The sequence below is a fragment of the Callospermophilus lateralis genome, chromosome 2, assembly GCF_048772815.1.
Source record: "Callospermophilus lateralis isolate mCalLat2 chromosome 2, mCalLat2.hap1, whole genome shotgun sequence".
Classification (NCBI taxonomy): Eukaryota; Metazoa; Chordata; class Mammalia; order Rodentia; family Sciuridae; genus Callospermophilus; species Callospermophilus lateralis.
Window position 1 is genome coordinate 147,827,619 of NC_135306.1, and position 12,186 is coordinate 147,839,804.

Here is a 12,186-nt window from a genome sequence, read left to right on the forward strand (position 1 = left end):
GGGCCAAAAGACTGAGCTGCTCCCCTATAATTGGGGGCCTGGGAACTTCCCAGTTTTTCAGTAAGAGGGTTACTGAATCCTTCAGACCACCGCCCACTCCCCTCAGCCACCCCATCCTGACATCCTAGGACTGCACTTCATTTCTAAGTATCCAGCCCCCTGAGATACTTGAACTCTTGCTTCTGCGCTCCAAACAGCTGGTGAGAGAAGGCTGCCTTGGGCTCCTTGGGGGCCTCCTGTCTTCAGTGATGATTCTCTGTAGCTCAGCTCTGGCAGTCTTACCTCCTCTCCCTGTGTAACTGATCCCAGTCCTCTGATTCTGTCAGCGCCTCTGCGATGTAAACTATGACATGTGTGAGCCCCCAGCTGGGCGGGAACCCTAGAAGTGAAGTGTGAGTTTCCTCCCAGGTCATCAAAGCTGCCTCTCTGCAGCAAGCCAGATGCTTGGGATCCACTAGTCTTAGAAACAGTACTTTCACTAGGGGGATCAGGGAGAAGGGATCCCCAAGCTTTCAAATTGATCTCCCTGCTCCCCAACTTTTCCCACATCAATTCTGCTTATAACTGCAGAGTTAACATACATTATACTACATGCTACATATGCCATGCTTCTGGTCAAAAGCCTTCAGCAGGTCCTCATTTTCTATAAAAATAAAACTAAATTATGTATCCTAGCATATTGGGCCTTTCCCAGGATGACTCCAAAATGCTTTATCTAGTCTTATCTCCCACTCTAAATGACACATGTGCCAGCTAGAGTGACATTTGGCATTCTCTGCAGGCATGGAACTTTCTTGCCCTGGTTCTTCTCTTCTTTCTTGCCTTATCCATCCTATAAATCTCATCACAATGCCACCTCTTAATGCCCCTAATAGCCTAGTCACGTTACTTCTTTAAGCTTGACGTACCTGCAACACATCCTGGATATGGTCTACTTATTTTAATTATATGGCCTTATAATTATATAAAAATTGTAATTTTAATTATACCTTAGCCTTTTTTTCCAGACTGATCTTTGACAATGGGTCAGATATCATTTATCTGTATCACCATATCCTGGATAGGGCCTGGTGAATGCAAGATGCTCAGAAATATTTACTTGAATTGGTTGTGTTTCCCATTCCTGCCATATTTTAGGTGGATTTGAAAAAAGCTTTCATGATACCTCTCATATAACCCTATATCCTTTAGCAAAGGACTAGCTCCTAGGTGTCATTTTGTCAATCCTTAATATTAGGAATCTCCCTGACATCCTTGCCAGGGGATGATGTCAAGTCATTTTCCATCAGGACAGTCAAAAAAGTGGTTTGATCCATCCAGGTGGAAATAAATACCTGGGACAAGAGAGGAATTTTGTGCAGAAAGGCTCCAGATTTAGTCCCATTGTGTCTCACTGGGGTCTAGGCTAGATGTTCTCAATCCCCAGTGCCAAGAAAGGCCCAGACTGCTAGCAATAGAGGACTAAGGCCAAACCAACTCGTGTATTACTTGCAGCAAAACTGCCCAGTGTCCTGTGACTGACCCGCCTCATCCTTATGGGGGGCATCATGTTTTAAGTACCAAACATCAAAGAGTCTATGAAGTTCATCCAGAAATCAGTAGGCAATGAAATGTGGAAGAAAGAGCATGGTCTTTGGAGTCAGCCAGACTGGATTCAGTTTTCATTGTCTTGCTCAGTATGATTGGTTAAGAACTCTAGGGTTAAGCAGAACTAGGTTAAAATGTTTTTCTGGTATTTCCTATCTATCTCTGACTTTGGACAGATTATGCAACTTCTCTGTGCTTTCATTTTCTAATATGTAAAATAGAGATAGTGACACCATCCTCATTGACTTTTTTTAAATAGAACTTTTTAAAAATATTTTTTTAGTTGTAATTGGATACAATACCTTTATTTTATTTATTATTTTTATGTGGTGCCTCACACATGCTGGGCAAGTGCTCCACTGCTTAGCCACAGCCCCGGCTCCTCATGACTTTTGGTGGCAATTAAATGAGAAAAATGTGTATCAGCCAGGATGCCTCAGTTCCAAGTAACAAATGAGATAAAAATAGCCAAAACAGTAAAGACAATTTATTATTTTACATAACAAGTTCAGAAGTAGAGAATTCTCTGGATTGGCTCATTCTTTTTTTTTTAATAGCTTCTTTATCTTTATGTATTTATTTATTTTTATGTGGTGCTGAGCATTAAACCCAGTACCTCACACATTCAAGGCAAGGCAAGTGCTCTATCACTGAGCTACAGCCCCTGTGCCTCATTTATTGTTTAAGTCAGTTTTTTCGCTGCTGTGAGTAAAGGACCCGACAAGAACAAATGTAAAGGAAAAAAGGTTTATTTGGAGGCTAATGGTTTCACAGTTCTTAGTTCACAGAAGGCCAGCTCCATTCCTCATGGCTTGAGGTGAAGGAGGAGAGGGTAACAAAGGGAAGCAGAGAGAGTCCACTCCCCAAATACAACTTTACACCCAAAGCCACACCTCATTTCCCACCTTCTCCATTCATACCCTACCACTTCAGTTACCTCTCAGTTAATCCCTATCAGGGGATTAAATCACAGATTGGATTAAGACTCTCACAAACCCACCATTTCTCCTCTGAACCACCTTGCATTGTCTCACTCTGAGCTTTTGGAGGATACCACATCTAAACCGCTCTCACAAACCCACCATTTCTCCTCTGAACCACCTTGCATTGTCTCACTCTGAGCTTTTGGAGGATACCACATCTAAACCGTAACAATCATTAAGATCCAGGTTTGGGCTGGGGATGTGGCTCAAGCTGTAACGCACTCACCTGGCATGTGCGGGGGCCCTGGGTTCTATCCTCAGCACCACATATAAATAAAATAAAGATGTTGTGTCCACCAAAAACTAAAAAATAAATATTAAAAAATTTCTCTCTTTCTCTCTCTCTCTCTCTTTCTCTTTAAAAAAAAAAAAAAGACCCAGGTTTGTTCCATGGTTATCCTCTACACTAACCTCAGTGTGCAGGCTTTCCTAGGCTAGATTTCCTCATGATCTTAAGGGGCTGTTACAGTTCCAAGCATTACATACAGACCCCAATATGCAACAGCAGAAAAAGGTCATTTTTTTCTTTTGTGTCTAATAGTGAGAAAACCTTTTCCAGAAATTCCTTATTGATGTTTTCTCCCATATCTTTGACCAGAGCTGGGTAATAAACCTAACTTTAATTCAGTGGCTGACAAAGGCGTGGCCAGTCATACTGGAGATAGAGTCTGTTTTCCTAAGGAATGGGTATTTGAACAAAATTAGGATCATGTTAGCAGAGGGCTAACAGAAAGACATCTAACAATGCCTGCTAAAACATTAAGTCTGGCACATGGTAATCATTGAATATTTGTTAGTTATTCTTGTTATTTATTCTTATTCACTATACAAACTTATTCAAGTCACAAATCTCCTAAAGCCCCTATTTCCTCCTCTATAAATTAGGAATAGGATTATCTAATTTGTTGAATGGTTATAAAATTAAATGAAATCACATATGTAGTCTTTGGTGCTTAGTAAATAATAGCTAGTTACTATAATTATCTATAACTATCGCCAGAATACTTGGACTACAGATCTCCTGTGAAGGATCTTGGGGTTGGTCCCTGCCTGAAAAAAACTTCGAAGAATGTGCACTAGTAACAATTTATAATTATTGTTCTACAGTTGTGATTCTGTATATTAATGTGCCAGACCCTAATCCGGTAGGTACAATTGTCCATTCCCAGTAGTTCCCCTTTGTTTCAGGAGACCCAATGATATAATGATCTGTGCTAGGTGGTCCATTCCCCTGGCTTCCTTGCCCTTAGATGGTACTAGAGGCAATCCCACCTCCCCTACACTAAAGGGTTCGATGGCCAAGACTAAAAAGCCAAATCACTTTGAGTCCTCAACTCAGGATGGGAACTTGATGGGCAGGAAGCATCTCCTGTCTCCTTTGCTTCTCCACAGCACCCAGGACCATGGCTGTGTGTCAGATCCCAGCTCCTATCCCAGCTCTGTCACTTACCGGAAGTGTGACCTTAGGCAAAGCATGTTATTCTAATTCCCAATATGTGTAAAATGGATTGGAGGGTCATCTTTTGTCACTTCCCCTCAACCTCAAGCCTCCAATCCTTGCAAAGACTTGGTGTTCCTGAATGACCACACTGCCTCTCCTCATCCTTTACCTATGCTATTTCCTCTGCTGAGATCAATGCCAACCTCATTACTATTCTCACCTGAGTCACCCCTCCTCTCCATTGAGGATGAGGTTCAGGAAAGTACTTCCTCTTTCTCCACTTCCCATCCACAACTTAAGTGATCCTAAAGCGCCTTGCACTCAGCTGTATCACTGCATTGATCTCCCAGGATTGTAACTCTCACTTTTCTGACTTCACCACTAGATTGAGAGCAAGGTCACACATACACACACCCCTGACTTATTCACTGCTTTACCATCTGATGAGTAAAGGGCATGATCAAGTATTATCACTGCACTGAAGTCTTAATAAGACTTCAGGGAGCTCTGCAGTTCCCAGTAAAGTTGCCATGGGTGTTGCATGGAGCCCCAGATAGCACCCTGGAATCATTCCCCCTTCGTCCTTCTTCACTCCTGGAATCCCAACCACAGCAAAAAAGCATGATGACTTACTTCCTGAGGAGACTGTCCCAGAAAGTGGAGCATTTCAATAAACAAATAATAAAAGTGTAGAACAAATGGAAGAGGGAAATATAGGCCCCCAAGAGGGGGATTGGAATCAGACTTGGCAAAGGGCTACGAATACATCCAAAGCTGACAGATTTATGATAGGGAATTTTGTGTTTCCACATGGACCTCTCCAGCCTCTAGTACAATAACAGGCAGAATGGGACATAGCAGCAGAGTGATTTGGAGGAGGTAGGACACCTAGATTCATTTTACTTGGAAAGAACTCTGAATTTTTATAGTACATCTTCAAACATACAAATCTTGAATGGTCTTAAGGGGATACAGATACGTTAATGCCCACATGTGCTCTCACTTTCTCTTTTCTTCCTACTCTCTCCCTACCCCCCTTCTTTTCTTACACACTCACTCTCTTTCCCCCCACCCCTCTCTTCCTTTTGCAGGGATTAATTTTTTTAAAAAAAATCATGATCATATTCCCATCCTTCCCCCAACAAATTAGAAAAGAGACACTTAGCTTATTTTTTGTATTTCTGGAGCTCAGAAGAATTTAGGCATACCAGATTCTCCTATTTGTCTGAGTTGACCCAAATGTCTCCATTCCACATTTTAAGGTCCCATTCCTTCCAATCTGGTGCCTTAACTTCCATGTAAGAAGCCTGAGGAATTTATGATTCCTAATAACATTATAACTTTGTGCCCAAAGGATCAAAATTTTCAATTATATATTAGTCCTACATAGCTCAGACTTTTAAAAAATATTTTAGAACTATAACAGAAGCTCTCTGTTTCTTTGAACACACTTAGAACTAAGATTTTTAGAACTCTAAACATGTAATTCTTTTTATGAGATCTTTGACACAGTCAGAAGCAGCCAGTACGATTAAATTCCTTTTAATTAGCCAGTGCAGTGATGCATACCTACAATTCCAGTGACTTGGGACTCTGAGGCAGGAGGATTGCAAGTTCAAGGCCTCAGCAACTTTGTGAGACCCTGTCTCCCAAAAAAAAGAAAAAAAAAATGTCTGGGGATATAGCTCAGTAGAAAAGTACCCCTGAGTTAAATCCCAGTACCAAAAAAAAAAAAAAAATCCTTTTAATCACAAAGACTTGCCTTCAACAAGCATTTCATCCTAGGTACTCACATGTGAGTTTAAATAACTTTTATTATTGGTTCTCTCTAGTTACACATGACAGTGGACTCCATTTTGATATAATTATATAAGCATGGGTATATTATTCTAGTCGGGATCCCATTCTTGGGATTCACTGTGATGTTTTTATAAATGTACATAGCAAAATTAGGTCAGATTCATTCCACTGTCTTTCCTTTTCTTATCCTCCCTCCCTTCCCTCCATTTCTTATTGTCTAATCTACTAAACTTCTGTTCTCTTTTGATACTGCATGCCATGTCATGGACCATTAATTGTTGGGAAATGAAATTCACCAGAGGCTTCCAGATATATCTTTATATAGCCTCATAAAAAGTGCCAAACTGCAAGGACTAACATCCTCTGGCCCTAAGTCATTTCGGTATAGTTACAAAGACAATAAGATAGGTCAAGGGGGCCACAGCATGGCTGCTATACCAACTGTTCATTCCCCAGGGAGGGAGATGTGCTTGTTGACTGCTTGTTAAGCCCTTGGCCTAGGGTTTATCCTTAGGAAGAGCACAACCTTACTACATGTAGTTGCCATGTGGGCCATTGAATGCCCCCTGAGACTTATTACTCTTTGCTATGTTCCAGGAGGTTAGGGCTCTTCCCTGACACAGTGTCCCATTTTCCACTGCAATGAGGTCATCACTGAATTCTAGCCTGCTAAGGTCATATTACAATTCCAGATTCCCATCTTTGAGGGTCAGTTTCCCATGACCACTTTTCTATCAGTGAGTGTTCCATCAGGAAAACAATCATTCTAGATCAGTGTTAGCCAATATGATAGCCATGAACCCAGGGGCACTTTACCCGTGGACTACATCCCCAGGCCCCTCCCCCTACCCTATTTAAAAAAAAAAAAAAATTGAGACAGGGTCTCTTAAGTTGCAGAGACTGGCCTTGAACTTGAGTTCCTCCTGCTTCATTCTCCTGAATTGCTGGGATTAAATGTATGTGTCACCATGCTCATCTACCACATGTAGCTATTTTCATTTAAATTATTAAAGAAAATGGAAAATTCAGTTCCTTAATCACATTAGCCACATATTGTTAGGAGGCACTGTATTGGGCTGCAGAATTAGGCTGTTTCTATCATCACAAAACGTTCTATGGGACAGTGCTGCTCTAGATAATTTCAAGCAGAAAAGGATTTAATGCAGGAAACTGTTTACAAAGATGTTGAGAACTTGAAGGTGCCCACATTGGAAAGGGCATGAAAGGTTAGAGGAGAGATGAGGAAGGTGCTGGCACTCTGGGTGAAACGGTCTCCTATAGGTACTAGTTTACCAGGGACACGCTGCTGAAAAGGAATAGTGGCTCTGGAGGATCCTAGGAGCTGGTGCTGTTACCACTACTCTTAGAGTTGCCACCAAAAAGTAGAACAAAACAGAGTTTCTTACCCCTACACATTTTCACTCCTACCAACACCTTCTATCTAGCAAGGGGGTTCAAAGAATATAATTTGCAAGTTTCTATACTTCCTGTAATACTAAGGAGGGCAGAGAGGGTGGGACTGTATCTTACAACAAATAGACAAATAACTGCAAAGTGGGGATTTTATCGATATTATTAGGACAGGAAACAGGGCCTCCTACCTTTGCTTATATTTATTGGCTTAGCTTTAGTAACAGCTCTTCCCCTTCATGCTCCAGCATATAGAACTTCTTTCCATTTTTCCTATCACCTGGAAACTTGTTCCTCCTCAGATCTTACATTCTTCTTCTCTCTCTCTTTACATGGCTGGCTATCCATATCCTTCAGATATCAGTCAGATTTGACTTGCCCAGAGAGACCTTCCATGACCTTGCCAACCTGCCTAAAATACCTTCATCTCTTGACTTCCTGTCCAACCATCTACCATCATAGCAATCTGTTTATTTTACAATTCTTGTTTTATTTTAAATTATCTTCTGTGTTTATTTTCTGTCTCTCCTTACTAGAATGTAAGTTCCAGGAAGGCAGGAAGCTAACTGCCTTATTGTAAAGTTCTGTATTCTCAGCACTTATAATAGTTCCTGGTATATAATAGGCACTCAGAAAATATATATTACCCGAATTAATAGTTTTCATTCACTCTTCAGGTGTGAAATCTTTCCTCTCTCCCTAACTGGGAGGTATTTCTGCTATATGTTCCCAGAGAACCCACCCTTCTGTCATTATAACAATTATTACAGATGGCCCTCTGCATCCACAAGTTCTGCGTCCACAGATTCAACCAAATGAGATTCAAAAATAGTTGAGGAAAAAATGCATTTATAATAAAAATGTACAGATTTTTTTATTATCATTAGTTTCTAAGCAATATGGTATAACTATGTACAGAGCACTTATATTGTGTTGTGTTTATAACTAATCTAAAGATGACTCAAAGTATATGGGAGGATGCATGTAGGTTATATGCAAATACTAGTCCATTTTATATAAAGGGCATCTGTGGATTTTGGCATCTGTTAGAGTGGTCCTGGAATCAACCACCCATGAGTTCCAATGGATAACTGTGCTTCATATCTGATCCTTTGCTGAACTATAAACTCAATGAAATCAGGGACCATGTCTGTTTTTCTCCTAGATGAGTCCCTGCTGCTTAGCATAATATCTGGGTTATAGCTAGAAATGATAAATACCTGATACTGATCCATCAAAGAGTTTGGAAGAAGATTTAGTGATGGTTATATAGAAACTAATCAAAAGAAAACATTAAGGCAGTTATTAACTCTAAGAAAAAACTAAAATCTTAACAAGAATGAAAACTTAAATAGAGCTTTACACAACTTGATTGTGACTAATATTCATAGAGTCATAATCAGAGCCAATAAGACTGTGCTAGTTCTGTTGGACCTTATTAATTGTTAAACAATTGAAATATTTCTGTGCTGGTTAGTAGAAACTAACTACCCTGAACTCTTGAGTATTCTGCTGCCACTGCCCTGGCTGCCCCTGCCCACACTTCCCTATCTTAGAGCTCTCTAGAACTTCCCAGGATCTAGCACTAAAAATACAATACCAAGTATAGCCAGGGACTCTAGAACCCTGCCCAAAAGGCCAGCATCTGTTTAGATCAGTTAGTACTTATACCATCAGCCTCCAGTCCCTTCTGGGCACTGCCTTTGGCTCCCTCTGAAGGCCTATGTCAGCCTTACTTGCTATACCTGCTTGCCCAGGTACCCTGCATGGGAAACATCCAGAGTCTGTTTTGGTGCCCCCTGCCAGTAACTAGCCTGCCTCTCCTCCCATGCATAATCGCAGGTCCCTAAGTATTCTGCCTGCCCCCAGCAGGCTTAGACCTTACCAGGAGAGACAGTAATCTTGGAGGCATCTCAGAGAAAAAAATTTTTTTCATGGTAATTCTGCTTATAATATGTAAGTACTGAACAATTATTTAACCAAAAATTATGATATAATTATAGGTCTAGTATACCGGATTATAGGCAAGAAAATGAGAAATCTATTGTCAAAATCAGTAGATAATGTTTGAACTTAAGATCAGGAGACGGCAATATAAGTATCTTTGGGGAAAATGGAAGCATATACCAAAGAAACAACTGAATTAATTAAAAAGTATTTTGTTGTCTCTGAGGAGCAAAGTTAGAAGTGGGGAAGGATAGGGAAGGACTCTACTATTTTTATTATAAACCCTAGAGAAAATTTTGACTTTTGAGCTATGTGCATTTACTCTTTTTAAAAAAAAAAATTAAATTTAGGAGATGGTTGCAAGAATCCTGATGAGAAAGCAATAACCAATAGCAAAGGTAATGAGAAAGAGAAAAATGGATCCAAGAATATTTAGATAATTCAGTATAACGTGGTGATTGTTCAGTGCAAGAGGTTGAGGAAGCAGGGAGAGAAAAGAGACACAGATTGGTTAGCTGGGTTGGAAAATTATTCTTTCTCAGTGAACACTTGCATTCCAAAGGTCCCTCTAGGCATCACATATAGCAGAAATGACTAACCCTTTTTGGGAGAATTGGAACTAGTTCACAGAAAATCAGAGATTTGAGCTGAGTCTTCAGGGAGTATAGACATTCCCACTTCCACAGGGGCTGAGCTCTAGGTGAGAAGGCATTATAATGGAAGTTATTCTTGGACAAGGGTGGTAAAGATCAATAGGAAATACAAAGGCACAAAAGCATGGGAGCATCATTTTGTGGGGGAAATAGTCAGTTGTCCCATGCAGTGTGGGTGTTTGGGAGGCAGTTTGGGAGAAAAAAAAAATAGTAGGAAACCAAGCAAGAAGAGAAGTTTGCAGCCAGAGTCCAAGGACCTATAATGCAGCCCAAGTGGTCCTCTCCCTTGAACTTACGGCAGTGTAACAGGCACAAAGCTTTTGGGAAACAATTTAGAAATCTACTTTAGAGGCCATTAAAAATGTTTCTAACCTCTATGTTAGTGAATCTATTCCTGGGAATTGTTCCTAAGGAGGTGCAGTTTTTAAAGGATGGGTGAGCACTATCCACTAAAATATTTATTGTATCATTATTGAAAATAGTGAAAGATTGGGAAACAACCAAAATTTCCATCAGTGGAGAATATGTAAGTAAAGGATGGCACATACACTCAATGAGCAATAAATATGCAGACCAATATGCCTGTCAGGATTTGGGTGAGCTTCCCAGGAGTCCTTTTGGGCCTGGGGAAGGAAAGGTAGTCAAATGTAGGCAAGAGAGAAAAAAGCAAGGTGGATGCTGGGTGAACCTCTATAAGGGGAGCTACCTTTTTTGAGCATTTCCTTTTGGTATCACTTAATTCTTTCTGTAGTCCAATACAGGTGGTACTAAAACCATATTCATTTTTCAAATAAGATCCTAAGAACTCAAAGAGATGGAGTAATCCACCCAAGAGCATGTAGATTCAAAGTAGAGGAGCTGAGATTAACTCAAGTCATTGTGGTGGCAGGGCAGTGTTTTTCCTTTGCAACATGATGCTAATCATCAATAAAGATCATGTTATCTAAGGGAAGTCCCTTTTACATGGCTACTGGCATTTTTGTTCAGTTTTTGGTAATAAGGGCAAGACTGCATGGACACTGGTGAATAGCAAAATGGATACTAAAATACAATGCTGAGCAGTAAAAATAGAATGTGTGAGGATCACGAGTTCAAAGCCAGTCTCAGCAACAGCAAGGCACTAAGTGAGACCCTGTCTCTAAATAAAATACAAAATAGGGGATGTGGCTCATAGTTGAATGCCGCTGGGTTCAATCTCTAGTACCAAAATAATAATAATAATAATAATAATAATAATAATAATAATAATAATAATAGAATGTGTAGTTGTAGCAGAGATAAAAGAAACCAAAAGCAATTATGTCCCAGAAAAGAGCAGAAATGAGCAAGGAGAAATGGGAACAGGTAATGTGTGAGTGTTCTTTTTCCTCTTTCTCTTATTTTTAGGGTTTCCATTCTTATCACTGTATCATTTGCACAATAAAAACCAATTTATAATGAAAGAGGGAAAGGACGGAGAAAATGTGAACCTCTGGGGTGGCCCACAGCATGCCTGGAGTCCATCTGTAGCTGTGGGTCTTCCAGAGTCATTCTGATGGCAGCACTGGTAAAGAAGCTGGCTCCTCCTGGACAGTGGAGGGAAGGAGAAAAATGCAGCATGTGACCCAGGCCAAGAGGCTTTGGTTCTCTGCAGTGTTGGTGTCATTGCCACATCTGACATGAATCTCTTGCCTGGCTGGGGAGGTACAGCTGGGATCCAGCACCATCTAGCCTGGGAGTGTTTTCATCTGTTGGTTCCCTGTCATTTTTCATATGTCATTAGCTTTCCTGGCGGGGGCTTTAGTTAACTGCACTGGAGGAAGGGCCTGCTTGAGATTCTCTCTGATTGAGAGACGGAGGCCAAGGTGACATCAGCCAGAAAAGCAAAATGCAACAGCAATGCCCATGCCTGGGTTTCTTTTGTTCATACTCATATTCATACCTCACTTGATTTCATTCTGTCCTTTAGGTCACCATTCCTTTCCAGATGCCACACATTTGCCCACATTGTTCTCTCAGTCTGGAGTGCCTTTTCTCCTGCTTCTTGAGAAAGCTAAACCCTGTTCATGCTTTAGTACCATTTCCTTGATGAACCTTTTCCCAATGTCCTTTTGGGGAATGAATCATTCCCTCCTCTGGCTCACAAAGCACTTGACTTGTATTTTTCCTATGGCAATTGTAATTTTTTTTTTTTTTTGCAGTACATTATAGTTATTTATGTCCATGTCTGTTTCTCCTACTAACTAGTGAGCTTCTCAAGGTGGCCAGGGAACATGTTTTATTCAATTCTGATTCCCCACACAGCATGGCCAAGTCTGGCATATGGTAGGTGTTCAATCAACATGTGGAATGACATTAAATTACAATGGCTGAGTTCTTCCTCTTT